Source organism: Calonectris borealis, chromosome 21 (genome assembly GCF_964195595.1).
Source record: "Calonectris borealis chromosome 21, bCalBor7.hap1.2, whole genome shotgun sequence".
Classification (NCBI taxonomy): Eukaryota; Metazoa; Chordata; class Aves; order Procellariiformes; family Procellariidae; genus Calonectris; species Calonectris borealis.
This window is the reverse complement of record NC_134332.1, coordinates 9118652-9136243: the sequence shown is the minus strand read 5'-3', so window position 1 is coordinate 9136243 and position 17592 is coordinate 9118652. Positions and strand designations below refer to the sequence as shown.

At 48.2% G+C, this 17592-nt stretch overlaps 1 long non-coding RNA gene across 3 annotated transcripts; it reads right to left on the bottom strand.

Annotated features, from left to right (window-relative positions):
* Window positions 1-2275: 2275 nt before the first annotated feature.
* LOC142091431 (uncharacterized) lies at window positions 2276-9056 on the bottom strand. Of its 3 annotated transcripts, XR_012676801.1 has the most exons (5): window positions 8850-9056; window positions 7606-7700; window positions 6877-6934; window positions 6400-6548; window positions 2276-6168 (listed from the first exon to the last, which is right to left on the bottom strand). It is a non-coding gene; the product is annotated as an uncharacterized LOC142091431 (long non-coding RNA). The 3 variants fall into 3 exon arrangements; XR_012676799.1 differs by having other exon boundaries at window positions 2276-6548; XR_012676800.1 differs by lacking the exon at window positions 6877-6934 and having other exon boundaries at window positions 2276-6548.
* Between the last annotated feature and the right edge of the window lie 8536 nt (window positions 9057-17592).

The window sequence follows — 17592 nt, the reverse complement described above, 5'->3', positions numbered from 1 at the left end:
ATGAAAGAAAGAAAAAAACCCGAGTTTCTTTTGTTTTATGTAGTGCATGATGTGAATTTCCTGACAGCAAGACTTCTGGATCTCCTCCTAAGCAAACCTTTTTTCTTTATTCCTGACTAGGAATAAAAACTATATTTTTAAGAGAGAAGATGAATAACAACAACAGCAATGCTCCAGTGATTGTGGTGGAGTTGTCTCAATTTTAAAGTGAAGATAGGCTGTTTTTGTAAATGAAAAGTTCAGCTTCAAAGAGGACTAAGTTCATTCACACACAGGAGGTCTGACTGGTCTCTCCCCACCCTCTAGTCTGTTAATCTTGGGCTCCCATTCTCTGAGGACTCCAAACCCTCCAGAAACGTCCCCCAAAACCATGGAGTTTGCAAAGGATTTTAGTCTTTCTCCTTCTCAGTTTGGACTTTAATTATTAAAGACAAAAGAAAAAAAAAAAAAAAGAGGAGAGCTTTGAGATTTATAGCATCCAATAAAGGCTCTGTACACAGTGATTTACCACAGCAGTGCTCTGACTCCAGAAAGAAAAATGTGTGGGACTGTATGATTTATGAACACCCACCTGGCATTTTCAAAACTCTTATAGCAGCAAACTATCAGGTCAATAACTCTGTTAGTGATCACCACTGGGTGTTAGGTTGGGTAACAGACCCATAACATACACTTTTGTGCATGTTTATTTACTTTTTAAAATCACGTTACCATCAACACTTAGCAAGGACGCCCTATGGGCCATAGACATAGGGGGATGTACCTGCGGATTCCTGATCGCGATTTTAGGCTTGTTTTCCTGGCTATCTGCACAAAATCCATCAAAACCAAGTCTCTATTTTGGCTGTTTCAGATTCCTGGGGTGAGGTCTCCATGGCTGCAAATGGTGATCTAGCTGACCAGCAGACAGAGAGCTAGAGAATGATGCTGGAGGGACTAATTTTACAGAGGGATTTGGGTGCCTAAGTCCCTTTTAAAATTCCAGTCTAAAAGTGTGATTCAATTCTTCTCTCTTCAGCTATCTAAAGGTAAAGCAACTAGTTTCAGATGTGCTCAGTTCAGCAGGGAAAGGAAGCACCTTCTGAAAGCAATGGGTCCCACCTGTCTGAGGAGACTGCAAACAAACTCCAGTACCTGATGCCAATGCCAAAAAAGATGTATTCACTTTTTAATCAATTCTACAACGTTTCCATACCTCCACAGTATAGGAGAACACATTTGGGAGTGTCACACTGGTAAATAATAGCAGAGGGGAAGAATAATTCAGTGTGCAAGGCATAGGAGCTAAGAAATGTTTCCAGTAAAGAATTGAAAAGCATTGGGGAGTTGATGAACAGAGAGAAAGGCTGCCTCAGATGGAGGTATGATGGTGTGAAGGAGACATGGGGAATGTTGAAGGAAGAGGAGAGCAAAGAGCCCTTAATGTCTCTTCCCCTCTGTTGTGATGGGCAGGAGAGCCATTCCCTGGAAGTACGGACTTCTGCAAGTGCCCTGGTTCCCTGGAGCTGGAGTGATGACAAGTTATGGCGTGTAAGAAACCTTTAAAACATATTGATATTTATGGGACATCATTTCATTTGCAAGCCATTACAGCAAACCTCAAGCTGGGCATGAAGCTGAGCACCGTAATGCTCTCTCCTCCTGCTTCTTTTCCCTTTCCCCCACCCCTCCTGAAATACAAAGCACGCCTTAGTGCCGAAATATATATAACCAGCCTAAAAGCAACGGAATAAATGAGTCAGCAGCATCCGAGTTCAGTAATGTGATAACTCCTTCGAGCAAAAGATGGTGAGAATTACATGCCATAGTTAAGCTCTGAAATATCAGCCCCGTGCCGATGGTCTGTCGGCAAAGGAATATTTAATTTTGTTTTCTTGGAGGGAAGCGAGCGCTGCTGGTCCTGCCAGTGTCAACGTGGGACGGAAGCTCACCGGCGGGGACAGATGGACCCTACCGTGAGTCACGGCGGGGAGGCTCCTCGTGGCAGACGGTGAGAGGGAAAAACAACTCCACGGCGTGGCAATCTGCCTATCTCCCCATCCACGGCAGCAAAGCATGGGCAAAGCACCGAGCAGGAGCAGCCCTTGCCAGCCACCCATCCCCTTGCTGGCTGTCCCCCCGTTGGGTTGCCCAGGAGAGGAACCAGGTCAGGTCCTTGCACGGTCCTTGGAGGGAAACTCCTCCAGGCAGCTGGAAGATGGGCTGCTCTCAGCCCTTGTCTGCAGCGCTGGATCCAGCCCCGGAGCTTCAACCAGAAGGAAATTGTCCTGGAAAGCATGGGGAGATGATGAAAAAGTCATTTAGCACTGTGCCGGGGTAGGCTCACGCAGGGGGAAAGGTGCAGGGGAAGAGGTAATCGGTTAGAAATGATTTTTAGCAGAAGTTTCTTGATCGTTAGCATATTAATGAAGTTTTTAATAATATGTTAACCTTTCGTTCCTCCGCCCTGGAAAATCACACCACTTCTTTGGTTCAGTGAAAAGGGCTGCCCTGGGGGGATGTGGTTCTTCCAGACAATATAGTCATTAGAGTTAGCATAAGAAATAGGTTACTCTGAAAAACACTTTTGGTGGCTGGAGGCCCCCCCATATCGCTGGGATCCTGTCTGCGGGGCGCTCCAGCCCTCTGCAGCTCAAAGCCCAGCTCCCTTCTCAGGATAATCTCCTTTTTTATTTATTTTGTCGCTGGCATTTATTTATTGTTTGGTGGATTTTCTTTTTCCATAAGCAAACATGACCAGGTAAAAAACCCAGCAGGGATAATAGATGCTTTATAGGTGCCAAAAATAAAATATCAGCAGACACTGCACGGGAACTAAAGGTGTTAAAGAGCTTTCGCTGCTTTTGTGGTCCTTAGGAAGAGTCGTGCCTTCCTTCTCTCCGAAACTCTATTTAGTGAATGAAACTGTGGTTTTCTCATGCAGTATTTCACACAGAAGAGCCCAGTTACTAACCACGGATGTGCACTAAGGCAGAGGAGATCTCGTCCTCAGTCTTGGAGAAAAATAGCTTTGGATAAAATTGATTCCTTCGCTCCTTAAAGCCTTTTGTTTCACACAGGTGGCTCCTCCAGCCTTTCCTGAAACAGAGTCAGTCCAGGCAGACAGTACAGATGATTACCTATTATTTCTCCTCATTACCATCATTGCCACAGGCTCAGAAATATCTCCTGCATGCAACACCAGTTGTAAAGGGCTAAGCTGAAACCTAAGCTCCAGACAGGCCACGGGATTGATGAATTCACCATTGGCCCTGGTCTGGGGGGTCTTGTAAGCTCCTATAATTTCATTTTTCCTGCTGTGATTTATGACACAAGGTGGAAGGCCCTGCTTATGTTATTTTTGAGGAAAGCGCCGGGGGTTTGCAAACAGCTTTGCACTTCAGGACCGAGTTGAAAGGGAAAAAGAAAACTGCACTAACATCATCATCAGCAAATTGTGAGATGCTGTGCAGCTTTGCAGAAAGAAGGGACATGGCAACTTCTCACCAAGTGTCTTAGAGTTGTTGATGGCAACGAAAATACTAATCTTTTCTTGATTGCCTGTCAACCAAAATTATTCATCCTGGGAGAGCAGATATTTGCAAGGCTGCATTTCTTTGGTATTTAAACATATGGGCAGGGGATTCATCACAGTGATAAATTAATCTCGACAGATTTAGAAAATCAGCTACACCCCAAATCTAGACAAGGACAGGGAACTTTTTCCCGTCTTTGGGGCAGCTGAAGCATCCTCACCTCCATGCAACCGCCAGCCTCTCTAATCCCTGTGACGATGCCTCTTGTTCTGTCAGAACCTTTGCTGAAGCCATCTCTGTGCTCCAGAGCAGTCTCTCTGTTTTCTGTCTTATAGTATGTTTCTGTTTGATGTCTGGTACCCCAAAGATGTCTGTCGTCGGCTCAGATCTCCTCTGGAGTTTTTCAGAGAAGGTGATAGCCTTCATCTATTTTTATTGACACATCTCCCGTGGGTTTTTTGGTTGTGTTTTGCAATTTATTTTTGTTCTAGGTACTTAGGTGTTAATTAGGCTGCTTCATACGGTTTCTGATACATTGCTTGTATTTCCGTGGTTCTTTGGTGTTTTCTGTCCTTTGAACTCATCTAGCTCTGTTAAGGGAGTCAATCAGAGAGACCGTTGAGGTGACTCTGAATTGTTAGTGATTTACAGTAAATAATTTACTTTGCAACCAGAGATGTTTTTGAGAAGGGATTCTAATGGGATCTACTTCTGCTTTGACATTCAGTCCTATCCAGAATGTAGTTCTGGTAGAAGTTAGGTAGTATGCATGGTCTTGCTAGAAATGAAGTGTAAGCCCATCCATAGCATTTTGGTTTGTTTATAGGAAACTAAACCACAAAATTTTTTATAACAATATTTTTATTGCATTTAATGAGCTACTAGGAGTCTTTCTTCAATGTCAGTCCCGGGCATGCAAGTTTTTTCTATTATTCCGGTTTTGCCTTTTTCCTTAAGTGTCCCATGAGATTTGCTCTAGTATCAGTCATGGCAGTTATGTTCTCTTGTTCTTGTTTATCTATTGTGTTTTTAGTACAAGTTTCTGTAATCGTAAGGTGTCCATTTTAGATCTTTGAGTCACCATGTCATACCATTGTGGTTCTTCCATCAGCCGACCGCCGCTGTAATTCCCTAAGGGGCCTCGTAGGTAAGAAGGTAGTCTGTACCATTCATTTTCTGTGTACTATACCATATGTTCTCAGGTCTTGATGTTCCCATTGGGGTTTTTTTGTGCTAGGTGGGCACATCGGTAGCCATACCGAGGGTCTCGTGTGCCTCAACTCCTCAGCATAATGCTAACTGAGCGCTTCTTTTCTTGCCTTAGAAGCTCAACAGACAGACCTGTCTTGTGTGTCTCGCGTCCGAGAAGGTCACGGACGGTCTTCTCTCGCAGCAGTGATCCGGGATGCGTCAGCATATCCGCTGTCGAGTGGTCTGTTTTCACGGAGCCCTTTCCTGGGACTACTTCTTCTCTGCATCCTTTTGGTCTTAGGTCTTAGAGCCTGGCTTCTCACGCATCCCTCGTCGCAGTTGCAGCCCTACCTTTTTGTCACGGGCCGTGGCGTTTGACTCCTGGGGCAGCTGTAGATTCTTCCTCGCGGCTCCCTAGGTCTTCTCACCTAAAGGCATCTTCCCTCTGGGAGTAATTCTTCTTGCCAAGAGTGTTTTTATGTCTCTGGATCAAGTCATTTGTCTTGTTTGTGTGCAGTCAGTCTGCACGTGTGTCTGGGTTGGAGCAGCTCTGTCCAGGGGCACAACGATGGTAGTCAGGGGAAGAATAACAATAAGAGTCTATAGTTAATGTCGATATGCTTAGACTGTTTAGTTACAGACCGTAGAGTCCACCTCAGAGCAAGTAGCCCTCAGCAGCAGGCGAGGATGTCAAGGGGATGACTGGAACTATCTGGGAGAGGCTGCTGGAGTGGTAGTTGAACAGACTGAACCTCAAAGGTGTTAGGGCTTGTATGTGTAGGGCTTAATGTTATTTTGTGTTTCTTTTTTTTTTAAATGGCAGGCTGTTGTTGGAATCTAAATGGTATTCCTAAATGGAAACAAGACCTCTGGAATTGCTAAGCTATTGATCAGCATCCGTGTGACTTGTTCGATATTGTTATTGCAGGTGCAGAGGGACGAGCTGTGTGCCAAAGGGCGACAGAGGAGAGGCGAGCCCAGCACCGTAAGAAGGTGGCGCGTGGTGTCAGAGGGAAGACGCGACTGGTGGCTATATGACTATCTTGCAGGCTTTGGGTTTGTTTTTCTTTATTTTGAAGATGCAAAGCAATGAGCAAAGCAGGATATCGGCACCGGGGGTGACTCAGGCAAAGTGAGCAACGACTTGTGGGCTGAAGTAGCAGTTATTTTTCAGGTGTTGTATTGTTGGTGAAGTTATAAGCATCCCTTGTTGTTTATGTTTTACAGGTGGTGTGCAAGCCTCAACGTGGCAGCCCAAAATGACGGAGGCCGGACAGGCGAGCGGCCAAGGTAAAGGAGTGGGAGACAGGAATCACTGCGGGCAGGCTGCGGTTTCGGGCAGTATCTCAGCATGTGCCTTTCGCTTTGGTTTTTGCAGGTGCTGCACGCAGCCTCGGAGGGGCGAAGCTGCATGCCGAGGAGTGGTCCAAGAAGGTGAGGCAGCTGTGGGCTGGGTCAGCGTCTAAGAGCAAAGTATTATATGGCAACTTGGTTGAGCATTTACCTTTGGTTTTGCTGGTGCTGTGCGAGCTGCCTTTGGAACCGGAGGAGCATTTGAGGTGAGCTGGGGTAGGAGTGAGGAGGAGCATGGAGCTAGTGATTTCTCACAAGCACAACAGTGATTTTGTTTCTTGGTATCTTAAGCACCACAAGCTATAAGGGCCACAGCATCCTACTTTGGAATCATACGTACATGAGTGGAAATGTTGGCACTGGCATCGCAAGAGAAACCTGCCCAGCAGCAGGCACGTGCAAAGCAGAGCCCGTCACAGACGGGAGATGCAGCTTGAGCTCTCCACTGTCACAGCCAAAGCAGGTCGGGGACCACTGGGACCTGGCGGTCTGGACAGCAGTAAATAAATTAACAGGTAAAACCTATATAAGTGGAAAGAGATGTTTATCCCCTGTGGCATCCCACACAACCTCTGTCACATCCTCCTGCTTGATTAATATAGACCTGGGAGGTGATTCACCTCCGCGCGCTCTGGTTCTGGAAGCCTGGCTCTGAAAAACAAGGGGAGCAGTGAGAGCCCCGTCACAGCCAGGAGCCGTGGGGCTGGGAATGCTGGGGTGCCTCTCCCTGCACCCCCCATCATCCCCAAACGAGCCTGGTAAAAATGCAACTCTGCATCCTGCGTACAGGACCGAAGCCCACGGATCTGATCCTCACCTGGTGCAATGGGATGCGGCACCGCTGGCGTCAACAGAGCATCAGTGCTCTGCACCAGCTGGGGAGAAGGATAAGACTGGCTTTATTGAGAGCAGTCAAGAGAGCATCTTTATGCGATCCTCTCTATAAATCATCTATACAGTGCCTATAAATCTCATCAGTCAAAAGAAGCAATACTCAATGATTTATTTATACAGCTGGCTGAAAAATTTTCCTCGAAGCATCTCTTTTAGGAGAAAATGGCTTTTTAACAATATGGACATCTGGCAAAGTTTCTCATTTTGAAAAGTTTCTCATCCAGAAAAGAGACATTTCTGAAGATTTCTCGAATTACAAATGATGAAAGGAAAATTGAATATTTTGTCTTAGGTTTTGTCCCTCTTCCCCACAAGAAAAGGCATAAATGTATTTCAATCCCATTTCATTTTCCATTATTAGTTATGTTTAGGCTTGTCCCACATCGGGGATGCATTACAGGACATCCATAGTATTACATGATACAGAAAAATCTCTGACCCAAGAAGTGTACAGTCAGGTTTGAAATATAATGGATGAATTGTGAGAAAAGAAAACAGGTAGGAAAAGCTGCAGACTTGGAGAGGGAGACAGGCTGGGTCCCAACCATGCATTTAGTCCCTTTATCCACCTGAAGCTCCTTGTGCCCTTGACCGAGTCATTTAAACCACCCTCTCCCCAGCTGCTGCGAGAAGGGGTAAGGCTGTTACTCACATCCGCTGCAGACTCATTCTTGCCCCTGTAGCTTCTGTCGTTGTTCCCTTCTCCACGCACTGGCCCCTATTTTCAGCCGAAATCTTTCAGGGCTGCTGGAATAAACAATAATAGTTACTGTATCATGAGATTCCCATTTCCCCCCACCTTCATTTTATTTTTCAGGCTTGATTACTGAACTCATATATTTCCTCTGGATAATTTACACTATCTTGGCTGCAAACAAATGGACAGTTTATTATCTGCAATTGGCCTCTGCAAGAGGACTATGGCTGTTCTTGTACAAATGCGTTTGAGCTCTTTTTTTTTTTTACCTCTGAATGATATTTCTTAGCCTTTCCCAGGTGAGGAGAGATAGTGCATTTGTTATTGGTAGAATTTCCATTTAAATTGAGGATGTTGCTCAGTGCAACACCTATACCAGTTAAACGAGACACAAGCAAAAGGCACCAAATTATATGAAGAAAAAAAAAATGTTGGGAAGGGGAGGGGGAAAGGGAGAAATCACAAAACTTAATATGAAATCCAGCTGGATATATACCTGCAATAAAACATCTAGATCTTAATAAGGCTGTGGGTAAAGCTTGGGTTACATGCCCAGCTTTATATGCTATCTGCTATTCAGCAGCTGCTTCTCTTGAAAGCTCCTTTCTCTGCTTGCCAATCCGATTATCTCTCTAGAAAATTAGAAACAAAACAACATGAAATCTTTTGCTTTTAAAAAATAAACAGAAACACAGCCATGAGAAAGGGGTTGGATCAGCCCCAGAAAATCCTTTTCAAGTGGGTAATGAATCCATAGGATAGACATTTCAGGTGGATTTCCTTTTAGTCACAGATTGTTACTTGTACTGGAAATTAAAGGGAGGGATCCACTGAACAATAGGAAAATGCATCCTGATGGGGTCTGCGAGTCCTTTCCAGCCCATCCTCCAGGCAGCAGGAGAAGGCTCCAGAGCAGCAAGAGGAGGAGCAGCCTCCTCTCCCCCACAGCCACACACCACCAGCTCTGGAGCACTGCCTGGGCTGGGCAGCCCCTTGCGAGCAGATTAAGGGGGTCCTGACCCCCCCCACTCAGCTGGAGCCAGCGGGGCTCTCCTCCCGAGTTAAAAAGCACCAACACAAACCAGACCCTGCAGCTCTGCCCTTGCAATGTGCAGTGTCCCATGGGGTCACATACTGCTGCCCCCAGAATGGCTTTGGGCTAATCCAGAGCTCGGGTCCAGGACCCTGAGCCCACTTACTTCAGCAGACCCAAGTCAGGCAGGGGTAACTGGTGACCTGAAGGTGCTCCTGCCTCCGATGGCTGGCAGCCCTGGATAACAGAGCTCTCCATACAGAGCACAGAGGGTGTAAGAGGCAGCTCCATCTGCCATGGGCGGTTTCTAGCCAGCAGGACCCAGGGCTACCCGGTGGGATAGCTTATCTCCCCCTGCTTTCTCAGCTGCTTTCTATTTCTAATCAGTAAAAAAAATAAATGCCTTGCAGTGAACCAGCCTTGCTGATTGCATCTTATCAGCTCTGGGCAGCTGGGGCAGGATCCGGCAGACATGTGAACGCCAGCCCAAGTCCCATCATCCTGCCAAGTAGAAAATACCCATGCAAACCACCTTAATCCCTGCAAAAAGTGGAAACCAGCCTGCGTCTGCTCCAGAAATGCACTCAGGTATGGACTCAGCTGGCCAGGCTGTCCCCACTCTAGGTGCTGGGGACAAAGGAGGGAGACTGGGGCCATCAGCTGCTTTCTAGGACTAATGTGTTGAGCCGTGTTTCTGTGCCGGGCTGGTTTGTTCCTCGCAGGCAGCACAGGATCCATGAGATAGGCTCTTTTTTGCCATTTGCAGGGTCACCTCTAAGCCTAAATCACAGGTGTGAAGTAATCAGCTCCATATTGTACGTTGGCGGTTGCTACGGGGGAAGAAATGATTAATTTATCACCCATTCCAAGATCTGAAGAAAGAAAGATAGAAAGGGAAAGAGAGAAGGAAAAGAAAGAAGAAAAGGAAAAAAAACCTCAGAATAATTCTGCCCGAGCATGCACAGGAGCATTATTTACGGTCCAAAACTTCCACAACCTTCTGAATGCAAAGCAGAATCACAGCATCGATAACATTGTGCCCTGATCAGAGGGAAAAGACATCTGAGAAGGAAGAGGAGGGAAATAATGGTATATTTTCAGCTAGCTGGGAAGATTGCAAAGGGATTTTAATTCCAAAGATGCTGAACAAATTGCAGATGAGACTCTATGAGAATAAATAATGTCTGGTCATAGATCAGCACAACTTGATTTTCTCCCCTTTAAGTACAACAGTATCAATCTTTAGAGGGGAGGGAGCGAAAAAACCAAGGTGACAAATGAATTATTCCTCGTACCTTTCTCCTCAGGCAGGAGAAAAAGAAAACCTTGCAGTTGGCAGCACGCGACCAGGAGAGGAGATGGGGGATGCCCCATGGCCACGCCGGTGGAGCCACTGCAGCCTTTTCCAGCAGCGTGCAAGTGCTGGCTGGAGCGGGCGATGCTGCAGGAGCTGGGGGGGGGGGGGGTGTCCCCATTACTTTATCTACAGTGTTTAACACAAATATTTTGGGCCTGGAGCATCGCTGACCTTATTAACAATATTTAATAGCAAATAGCTGGCTTTCAACCAAGGGTCTCAAAGCTTTTTGGAAACATTTAATTAAATTATACAACACTCAGCAACAGAAACGTCTATGTTTTGCCAGACATGAAATGGGGAAATTACAGGAAAAAGATAGGGAGCAAATTACGGAGAAGTGTTCTACATCCCCCTCAGACCTACTAAAAATACACGTGTAGTGCTTTGTGTTTTCCAGGCCCTGGGAAAACACTAATTAATCCCCAGGGAGTTTGCATGTGTGTGGTGAGTGAAAAGAAACGTTGGGGAGGATTTCTGGTCTCCTTTTTGACCTGTTTCAGGATCCATATTTGAGTCCCACTTTTCTTTCCAGGCAGAGCAGTGTCCACTTGCAGCATTTTAAGATGGAGAGGGCAGGAGGCAGCAGCACCAGTGCTGCAAGGGGCTCGAGCTGCTCAGGCTCGTGGATGCCATACATTACACGCAGGGGTTTCTGCCAGGCCTCCTTCGCAGGCAGGTGACAGGGAACATCAGCAGAGGCATTTTGGGGTGAGGTGACCCCTGCCATCGAGGTGGGCTGCCTGGTGAAATCCCTCCTGGCGCACGGAGCTGAACTGGCTCTCCTGCATGGAATAAATGCAACAGCAGAATTGCTGGTAGGAAAGCAATTAATTCGGAGTATAAAACCCGTAAGGATGAGAGATGAGAGAGGCTATTTGGGACTGAATGGCTTTTCCAAAGCCATATTTCAGCACCGATCCTTTCTTCCCCGAGTGCTGAGGCTATGGGCTGAATTGTGCCTTTTCTTTGCTCCTCGGACATCAGTGGACATCGGCCGCAGGGGTCCCCGGGCACCGCAGCGCCCGGAGCTGGGGATGTGGGAACAAGGGACAGGTCCCGCTGCGTCAGTCCGTGCTCAAAGACAGTGGTTCCTACAAAAGTATTTATATTCTTCAGCGATAACAGATGGATTAGCAGCTATATTGTGCAGCAAAGGTGCTTGTGGTCTGGACCACAGCGGGTACCAGGCATGCTGCTTTGCTGGGCAGAGAGGCTTTGGCAGAAGAAGCAACTGAAATGCAAAGCATGAAAGAAAGCGGGGAGGGGGAAAGAAGGTATTTATACACAATAAATATTTAATACCGCTTAGTGTTTCCTCCTGAAGAAAGTTATAGCAGGGATTAATTTTTACACATTCTGCTTGCTCCGCTAACGCCCTTCAGCAAGGTTAATCTTTGCCCGATGCAAGTTTGAAAATTAAATCCACGGTGGTGTACAAACTTCCTGTGTAGTTTGATTCAATTTCTTTCATTCGCCACCAAAATGATATATGCGTTTTGAATACACAAATGCTTCCTCTCAAAGCAGATAATTCATGAATAGACGCTCCCCTCCTTCCTTCTCCCCCTCTCTCCCTGTTGTGTACCTTAATTAACGTTTCAAGTCTGGCAGCTTTTTGATTTCTGTTTCAACAGGGTCTCTGATCAGCCTGCTTGAAAGGAAAACCTTAAAGAGGGACAATTTTTTTTCTGGTGGCTGCTCCTGCTTTCTCCTGAAATTCAATGTCGTGCCGGCAGCAGCGAGGAGCAGCTGCGGGCTGGGGTCTGACCTGCAGCAGCTCTCGGGGAGATGGGGGCGGAGGTGAGGCACTTTTCCAACCCAGGCTTCGTTCTGGGAGCCCCCAGCCGACGTTTGGATGTTTGAATTATCACTGCAATCCCAAAGAGACCAAATTCTTCACCACGCTTGTGTATGTGGACAAGAGACCACCCATGGCAGAGGGACCCCACTAGCAGGTCCCGGTCCCTGCTCAGCCACCCAGGTGAGGTTTTTGCACTTAAAAAGGCACAGTCTCTGCATCTTTTCCCTCCTCCTCCCCAGGCAACGGCACAACCGCAGCAGTCCCCATCCCCGGGGCTGCAGGGCAGCACTGCAGCCCAGCACCCGCCTTTTGCGGGGCTGGGATCACGGCTTGGCCACACTAGGGGATGTCCCCAAGGCCAGGCTGGCAGTCAGCACCAACACGATGCTCACCCGACATGGTTACTCTCTTGAGCACCCTGGGGTGCTCAGGGAAGGGTCCCCCAGGCGCAGCCCATGGCTCTGCCCTGCCTGAGCCGAGGAAATGGAGAGAAAGGAAAATTTGCTGAGCTAAGGAGCAGCTGAAAAAAGCCAAGCACAGTGCAGAAAATTTTCTTCAAAGAAGAACATCTCGTTGTCAAATTAACATATTCATAATTAGGCAGAATGAGAACGTTAAGTCCCAACGCAGGGCCCGAAGATGGCACATTTGCTCTCTGTGTTCAGCTGTGTCGAGCAGCGATTCCAGGGGTGCCTCTGAGCGTGACAGCCTGTGCCTTACAAGATGTAATTTTAGCGCTTCAGAGCTCTCTTAGTTATGCATCTCTTAAAAAACAAGCGTGTTGGTTTCTCTCTGAAGGAGAAAAACAGCTTCTTCTTTAGGGTTTTCATGTGTTTGATTTCTTTGGGGTGTTTATTTTTGCTCTGGGCTATTTGAGAAAACCCATTAAATACAAGCATAAATTGCTAAGTTTTGTTTGCTATGAAGGTAGAAACACGCAGGGCCTGTCTGAACTATTAAGTTTGTGCCTCTGGAGAAAATCACTTTGCTGCCACGATGCCCCAGGATGGAAAAAATCTGCAGCCAGAGAAGTTACAAGGAATAAATGAAATGGCAATAGGTGCCATAAATAAAACTACAGCACATTAACACTCCCCCTGCTTTGGAGATCAAAAGCAAAACCAGCTTTCAGTGCTGTGACTTGGGAAAACCCAGCAAGAGCCCCACATCCAGCAGGTTGATTATGTGCCCAGAGAAGATGCTGGTACTGAAGCTCTCCTCGATGCGAGAGGGGACCGCCGTCCCCCCAGCTGGAAGCACCCAGGGAGGGATGAGTTAAGAGTAAATTATTTCCAAGGCTGTAACGATCCAATGGATTGCTCCATGATGCTTTTGCAGGATAATCCTGGTGGACCAGAGCTCGGCGCTGGTGATTTTGCAGTGACAATCCCCAGGCGGTTGCTAACTGCGGCACCCTGCTCCTCTGAAGGAGAGATGGAGACCGGCCCGGGGGAAGCACTACAGACCTACTGCGCACCCTGGTACTCGGCTGCGAGCACTGGATGCCAGGGCTGGTATTCAAACTTTGTGTTTTCCTGCCATTGCTCAAGTCATGAAGCTGTACTTTTGTACTCTTTAGTGTCAGTAGTGCCTCCTGGTTGAAGTCAGAGCTTGGATTAAGCCAGGTGCCCTGAAAAGCATTAAAGTTCTGCGGTTTTGTGCCATTGCGTAATGGCAGGAGAGCAGCACTGGTTAAATAACCAGTAGAGAACGTCAGCCCAGGTGGGCTTCAAAGGTTGCTCTTGCCTGAAAGTAAGAAAAATACATGGAAAGAAGACAGAAAAGAAGGGAAAACCAGAAGAAGTCCCTGCTGCAGTGACACGATCGTTTATGAGTAATTATGATAAACCATTGCTTCCTGCTGCTGTCGCACTATGCAGCACGGCAGAGCAGAGGGGAAAGTGGAGCAAAAAGGGAGAGCAGAGGAGGTGGCTGCGCCAGATAAGCCCAGATTCAGCAGCACCAGGCAGCTGCAGGGCCAGATCCTGCCCCACCACCCGCTGCAGCGCTGGGCAGAGCCTGTGCGCAAGCTGCCCCGGCTGGGTGAAACACAACTTTTCTCTGGAAAGAATGGGTTGGGTTGCATAGCCGGGATTGTTGAGTATTACAGAGACCGAGCACAGCTGGCAGCCCTTGCACCAATAATTCCCATTATTGCTGCAAGCTGAGACCTTGCTGAGTGTTTCCAGCCACGCTGTGGGTGAAGGTCCTGGGCATCGCTGCTGCCACAGGCTGCAGCCTTCACCCGAACCCCGGCGGAGGGTGGGACGCGATGCTCTTGGCAAAGGACACAAGGATCAGCCCGATGCCACTCAGTGCTGCGGCAGCGGTCTGACCTGCTCAGATCACCCACGTTAAAAAAAATATTAAAAAAATCTGGAAATTGCTGTCTGGTGGAGTGCCTAGCTGGCAGGAAAGCCAGAACAATGAATTTGCAGTGGCACAGCTCCCACGCAAGGTGGTAAGGGAGAGGGCATACATTTGCCTTACACTGTATTAGCTTTTGCTGGAGACTCTGCAGCTTAATTTACAGGTGGCGGTGAACTGCCAGGAGGCATCTCCAGCTCACTTGCTCTTTCTCATAGAAAGTCATGGAGAGGTTGTGGTTTTTTTCCCCAGAGCTGTGGGTCAGATCAGTTCTAGCCTTTTGATTGAGACATTAATAAAAAAAACGAAGTCAAACCAGGCCCGGTTGGGGAGAAGATACTGGACAAAAAGCAGCTGAACAATGAAAACAGCTCTAGCTTGCCTTGCATGCGGCGAAAGCCTCGCTCTACCCAATGCCTTACATATTGTATTCGTGTTAAGGCACATTCCTCTCCCCTCTCCTCATTATAGCCTCCCACTTTGTCTTGCTGTTTCTCTCTTTCCAGGAGAGCTTTAGTCGCACTAAGGAAGCCCAATACTTTGTATAAAACACCCATTCACAGTTTTTTGTCTAGGTTGTTTGCCCAAACTTACCTAGACGATAGGGAATAAGTGCCCAGGATCTGGTCTCTAAATTTAATCCTAGCCAACACCTCTTTTTTAGCCATTTTTATTTTTACCAGTTTCATGTAAACACGGTATTTAAGGAGCCGGGAGAAGCATCGCTTTGAGAGATAATAATAGAGCAGGGTGCATCCCAACCAAAGCTGTCATGTCTTGCAGAGAGCAAACGGTGCGATCACAGCGTGTCCCCGCACGGCGCAGGTGGGGCTGGGAGTGGTTCATGGCAGAGCTGTGCCTCCCCCGGCGGGCTGCACCCCCCGGCCCGGGCTGCACCCCCCGACCCCGGGAGGAGCAGGAAGGTGCCGGTCACCAGTGGTGCAGCCCCAGGGTCAAAGCACGACTAGAAGAGCTGCATTTTGGAAAAGCCGCTTTGCCCCGTGCCGGGCGGGAGCTGCCGCGCAGGCAGCAGGGCTGGCAGATGGCAAAGCCGTGGCTCCGTCCCCGCTTGCCCCCGCACACCGGCTGCTCCCGCACAGCCCCAGCAAGGAGGGACCTGCACCAGCGCTTCATCCCATGTGAGTGGTGGCCTCCTGTCCCAAGGGTAACCTCTCAGTGGAGTCTCAGGTGGCTAATACATGGCTGAGCTTACGCTAAAGGTTCTTTTCTCTGCCCCACTGCCTGCTCTTATGAACCGCGTGGGAACGTGCTCTTTTAGGGACAGCCACTGCTCCGCCAGCTGAAGCGAGCCAAGGGGCTCTGAGAAACAAGACAGGGAGCCAACAGACACACAGCTAGTATGAGCACCTGGGCCCCTTCCTCCAGAACAGGGCTAAAAAATAAACCAAGGAGGAAAAAAGTCCTATTTTACCAGCAGAAAGCAAGTCACACAGCAATTCATGTTTTACCTTAGGAAACCGCCAGGAAGCAGATGTACCCATCCTCATGCCTGGGTCAGCTCAGGTAACCGGATGGGAAAAACTCTTCAGGCTTCACCTTCTTTCTTAATACACAGAAGTGCATAAATCCCAGCCTAGTTAAGCCCCTGCCTGTTAGAAGAAAACCACAGGCAGAGCAAAGCAGACACCGGTAGCCTTACAGCTGCCCCTGCCCCGGCTGGCTCAGCTGCTTTTAAAGGCTGTTGGAAACGCAATTGGGCTCAGCTGCGCTTGGTTAACTCTCACTCCCCCAGTCGTACCGGGGGTAGGTGCTGCTCTGCTCCCCCCAGGGCTGGTGCGGGTGCTGAGCTTGCTCCTCTTGCTGCATCCCGAGGTTTGCGCTGCTGAGCCTGCCCTTGTGCAGCATCCCCGAGGCAGCCGCTGCGCTGGGGCCTGGGGTGCGCGTGAGTTTGGGTTGAGGAGCCCCATCCTCAGAGCAAAACTGGGCTGTCCTGGGTGCTCACGCTGTTTCGATAATCTGCTGCTTTCTGTTTGCTGTTGTGGATCTTCCAAAAATTACCTTCCATATTTCACCTGGCAGACAGAGTTACTGGGTTGTAGCTCCAGCACAAAAGCATGGACCTTCTGTTACACACACAGAGGTGAAAAATATGCCATGGCAGCTCCAGAAACAGTCAAATCCTCACTCAGATCTCTGCTTTTTCCTAGTGGCAGATCAAAGCTCCTCTCGGCAGTGAGACCCTGAGGCATTTGCTAGAAGTGTTTGCTGCAACCAGCAATGATCCAGTGCAAATCACAACCGGCAAGTCAGCATGGAGGAGGTTAGTGCCACCTTGAAGCATCATCAGGATCTAAGTTAAACCTTTCTAGCCAGGTCTAAGTAATTCAAGCTATTTCCCCTCTAGTTTCTTCCCCCAGCTGTGGTACCTCTGCAGTTCTGGGATCCACTTGGATGAAGATTTGGCCATAATACCCCAAGATTTCCCAAAAATACTCCTACAAGCTAATTATATATTTAAAGGGCTTTGGCTCCTTATCTGAACATCTCAATCTAAGATCTGCCACTAACTGCAGCCAAAGAACGAAGGGGAGAGGCTGACGGGACACACAACTCTGCGTGGTCATTGCAAAGCTTTGTGCATAGAGGTGGGTTTGTGCACACACGTGGGTTTGCACTGTACATACCTGCTATGTTGCAAATAAGGACACATTTTCAAGGTGCGGGCATCTTCCTGAACCTGCACACCAGCAGCACCAACCCAAAGATCTTTGCAAGAAGCCCTGAGAACCAGCGTGATGCAAATCCAGCAGCAGTGGCTGGTGTGGGCAGGCAGATGTGTGCAATTTCTTACGGTGGTTTCCAGAGGAGCCGTCATCTTCTTGCAAGTCCCTGGAGCAAAACCCGCAGGAGGCAAGGAGAGGATGAGCAAAGTGCCCCCCACATCACTTCCCCCAGCACGTCCGTGCAGCAGTGCCCTGGGGCCCAGACATGAGTTGAGGGCTGAGGAGCTCACCAAGGAGCTGGAGCAATGTTTTTTTTTCCTGAATTTGTCTTGGGGCGAGAAGATCAGCCAAAGCAAAGGCTGCGGTGCCAAGCAGAGACTCCTCGGGTGCCATTGCCGCTGGGGTGGAGAAGGTGAAGAGCTGGTGGCCACCTCATCTTCTCATCCAAGTCCCAGCAACTGAAATCCCGGGTTGGATTTTTGCACTGTTGTGTCGATCCAAGTTTCTCACTGAGAAAAAAAAGATTCCAGGCCTGGAAGTTCTCCCTCTGACAGGTTTGGCTTATTATTTGACAGTATAGATTACCTTTAAGCACTTTCACCGCTCCTCTGATGAACTCTTCAGGCTCCACTAAGCAGAAGGGTCGTGGGGAAATCACGCTGCAATCAACTTCAAGAAGACATTCACATCACGTTGG